Source organism: Dendrobium catenatum, unplaced genomic scaffold, assembly GCF_001605985.2.
Source record: "Dendrobium catenatum unplaced genomic scaffold, ASM160598v2 fragScaff_scaffold_1586, whole genome shotgun sequence".
Taxonomy (NCBI): Eukaryota; Viridiplantae; Streptophyta; class Magnoliopsida; order Asparagales; family Orchidaceae; genus Dendrobium; species Dendrobium catenatum.
Genome location: NW_021320048.1, coordinates 512,050 through 516,889, shown reverse-complemented (window position 1 = coordinate 516,889; position 4,840 = coordinate 512,050).

The following is a 4,840-nucleotide window of genomic DNA, read 5'->3' as shown; positions in this document are numbered from 1 at the left end:
AAGAATCATGATAATAAGATTTGGACCTATTGGAATTAAGGCATGTTGCCTTATTTTTTATGGTAGCTTCTGTATCAAATCTATTTTTGATGTAAGCAAAGTCATGCTTCTTAAGCTTTGGAAATTTAGACTAAATAATTCTATTTTGTCTAAGTTTCTCCATGCTAAATATTATTCCCCTAAGAATTTGAAGATGGTCTCGAAGGAGATTATAGAAAAGCTAATTTGGATTAGCTCAATAGTATTAAAGATGAAACTAAGAATTGCAACTTTTGAGAGCTAGGAAAAGGAAATATTTTGTTTGGTATGATAGATAGGTTGGTCCTTTCAAGCTTGGTGATATGCATTTGGTTTGAAACCATAATCTGTCTTTTCTTCAATAATGCAACAATGCATAATGGAATAAACCTTTGCTTTTAAGGTATCTCACTTTTAATGGGGTCGATAATATCACTTCCATATACCTTAATTGTAAATACAATGACACCTTTTTCTTAAAGAAAATGGATGAATGGTCACTCTTTTAAAGACAAATTAAAAAGTATAAAAAGCCTAATCTATTTAATTTCATTTCGAATAAATCTAACCCTATATACCTGTCTATTTTCATATGAAGAATCTTCAATGGCTTCATCTCAATGGATGAAGTTAGCCAAGCTAGAAATATCCATTTTCCTCAAATTCTCCCAAGGATATTCCGAATGCTCTTCCTACCTCATATGTCGTTTTATTTGGAAGTCCAGAAATATGACTACATACAATAGTATCAAAGTGGATTAAATATATATTATTAACTTGAGATGAACCTCTTGATAGATTTGAAGCTAACAAACTCTGACGGTTTCAAGTGTTTGAAGAACTTGGCTAATCACATAGTTTTACCTTAAATAGAAAGATGAACCATAATTTGATGGTGATCACATGGTATAATTCTCTGGCAGGTTACTTTAATCTTGGGATTGATGAATGTTCCAAAGGTTTGTCAAAAGTGAGTGTTTGTGGGCGCATGCTTGAAGATGTTAAAAGGGATGCCATTTTTTTGTTTTATAAATTGGTGGGCAATATTTCTTCCACTAAAGTGAAATTTATGGTTTTTTGTTTAGGCTTAAAGTATTGTATTTCAAATATTATTGCCAACAATTTTATAAAGAAGGATGTGAACATCATTATTCAACATATTTCTCATAGAAATCCTTGCAAGTTGGTCACAAAATGCAATTATAAAACTATGCATAACTAATATGAAGTTAATCAAGAATTGTTTTATTAATCTTGGATTTAAACGTAAATATATCATCATTTTTCAGGGGTTTTATCCCATAGACATTTTAAGGGGTATTTTGAAGTTTCGCAAGTTTCATTACACTTATTTGAAAGCTTGATTTTTCAATCTTGTTGAGCTAGTTTTCTTTTTATTACCTTATGGTGGTGTTGTTTTACACTTTTCCTTGTCATCCATATTAATATTATTAGATATTTTTATTATATACTTAGCTCGTTACTCTGGAGATAGATAATTTCCTTTTAGTTATTTATTGGTGGTGTTTATGGTCAAACTATTCATTTAGTGGTAGCATTAAATAGCTTCGGTTAGTGCTTTTTCAAATGTTTTTGGTGTGATTCATTTATTTCAAATGATGGTTTTAAATATTTTGTTATCTTATAATGTGTTCTTATCTCATTGGTTCTGAAATGCGTACTTCATAATCTTCACTTATCTGATTACAAAGAGTACATATATTGTATCACAATGCCCAACAAATCAAACGATATGCAAAATGAATAATTAATCAAGCATTTTCTTAGAATTTTGAGTTTTTGATGGGAATTTGAGTGGAATTTTAAAATATTGGAGTTAAACCCTCCGGTTCAGATTTTCTGTCAACACGGCCATCATCGGGGTGTATGGGGTCATTCATGTTTTTGTATTTTGTGAAAATTTAATAGCATTTGAAAAGACAGGATCCCCTCTAGTTGAGATAAACATTCAACATGACCATCAATAAGGAGTATGGGGTCATTCGCATTTGTGAATTGAACCTTGTCGACTATGTCGAGCTATTGACAAAGGATTGGGTTCCTCATAGGATTTATGCCGTTATGAATGAATTTTCTTTATTATCGGCCTTAAAGGGCTTATTTGAATGTATAAAATAAATATCTCGGTTGATACCGCAACCGTATATTTGTTTGATGGTTCGAGCGGTGTCAACTCTTATTTTCTCTCATAGAAGGATCTAGCTCAAACTTGGGTTTATGTGTTGACCCGTGTAGCATCCCTAGACGCCACATATATACCTATAACACGCTCGCTAGAGCCCATGCAGGTGTATGATTGCAAGTGCATTCACTAGTGTTCATGTTATAGTGCAAGTGTAGGGGTATTTTGGAATATTTGACGGATCTTCTACGGTAGTTCGCAGAAGCTTGTTTTTGTCGTAGTTTTTATGAATTTTCTTGTAAGTGACACATTGAGTGCACAAAGGGTCTTTTTGTAGTTCCTCGTAAACATTTGTATTTGTTGCAGTTCGGTACATTTCTACAATCACTTCTTGCAAGTAGATTAACGTGCTCATTTGTGAACTGATGCTGGTTGATTTGCTTATGAATGTTGGCATCCAACATATGTGATTGCTGATAAATCACCATATTCACTGCACATTTTCTTATGCATTATGGGCTTTCATTCTTACTTGTAAGTAACATATCACATGCATATTGAATTTTTTTGGTCATTTGCATGGGCTCTAGTGTGTCTGCTTGTAGATTGATATTGACTGTGGGGTATACTTGTTAAAGCCATTGCATATCTACTATCATTGGACTGTAGAAAATATATTACATGCATCACATATGCATTGACCTGTCTTGCTCGTAGAGAAATTATTGCATAAATAAAAGTTTTCCACAATAACTCATAAGGACTCGTATGTGTTTCAAATGTGGTGCATTGTGTATTTTTTTTAAGAGACTTTGTTGCATTGATTGCATATAACCTTATACTGATTACTTATGCAAGTTGCATTCAATGTTAATTTCCCCACATATGTTGTCGATAACTTATTACACCCATTATATGTTGATTGTAAGTGTTCGTAGGAAGTTACTGTGCTTGCACCAAATTTCCCATCCCTACTAGTGGTTATTTGCATTTTGTTATGCCCTTCTATCTTTGCTTGTATGCAGATCATTGTTCATTAGAGATTGGTATTCTTGCTTACGGGGCTGATATAAATATTACACATATAGGGGCAATACTTGTAGGTGTTATATTTGCTAAAGATCTTTGCTCCTTTAGCTACGACCAAGTTATATATTTCCATTAGTTTCGTTGTTTGCAGAATTCAAATGCAGGAGAGCTGTGTTCTTTCATCATCTTCCTGATGAATTAGCGTGTTCCTTAGGAGCCTTTATGATGAATTAACATACCCATTGTATGCCTTATGGCCACTTACATTATGGATAAACCACCTCATTGAAAATTCTATGATTCATGCTTGTGAGTCACATTTGTTAGATGATCCTTTCCACATGTAAATGAAACATACACATCTTCCGCAAGTTAACCAGCATAAGTGGGTATGCTTAATGTACTATCCACATCTTCCTAGCATTTATTTCATGGTATATATCTCTCTCTCCCTCTCTCTCTCTATCCATAGAACCAAAAAAAAAATGCATATCCCATATTCTTGCTCTCCTCTCTCACTTTTTCTCTCACTATCTCATTTCTCACCTCCTCTCTCTCTCTCTCTCTCTCTCTCACACACACACACACACACACAAAGGTATCAAATAAAAAAATGCATATCTCACTTTTTATCTCTCTCTCTCCCTCTATCTCTTCCCTCTCTCTCTCTCATTCTAGCTTTCTTCCTCTCTCTCCCTCTCCCATTCTCTCTCTCTCTCTCTCTCTCTCTCTCTCTCTCTCTCTCACGCATACACCATAGTATCAAATAAAAAATGCATAAATAATTTTCTAGCTCTCCTCTCTCTCACTCTTTCCCTCATTGTCTCACCTCATCCCTCTCTCTCTCTCTCTCTCTCTCCTCTTTCTCTTTGTCTCTCTCTCACCATAGTATCAAACAAAAAAAATTCATATCTCACTTTGTAGCTCTCCTCTCTCTCTTTCTCTCACTGTCTCACCACATCTCTTTCTCTCTCTCTCTCTCTATTTTTCTCACTCTATCTCACTTTCTAGCTCCCTCTCTCCCACTCACTTTCTAGCTCTCTCTCTATCTCTCTCTCCCCCCCCACACACACCATAGCATTAAATAAAAACAAATTCATATCTCACTTTGTAGCTCTCCTCTCTCTCTCACTCACTTCTTCTCTCACTATCTCACCTCATCTCTCTTCCTCTATTAAGCTCTCTCTCTCTCTCTCTCTTACACACACACCATAGCATCAAGTAAAAAAATGCATATCTCACTTTCCAATTCTCTACTCTCTCACTCTTTCTCTCAGTCTCTCTCTCTCACTCTCTCTCTCTCTGTCTCTCTCTCTCTCTCTCTCTCACACACACCATATTATGAATTAAAAAATGCATATCTCACTTTCTAGCTCAATCTTTCTTCTCTCTCTCTCATACTCTCTCTCTCTCTCTCACCTTTTCTCACTTTCTAGCTCTCTATCTCTCCCCCTCTCTTACTCTCTTTCACACACACACACACCATAGTATCAACTAAAAAATGCAAATCTCACTTTCTAGCTCTCTCTCACCTTCTCTCTCTCTCTCTCTCTCTCTCTTTGCTAAAATGACCCTATCCCATGCTGAAATAAGAGCATCACGCTACTAAACACTGCGATGACTACAGGCATCGGGTCTTGATAAAATCGG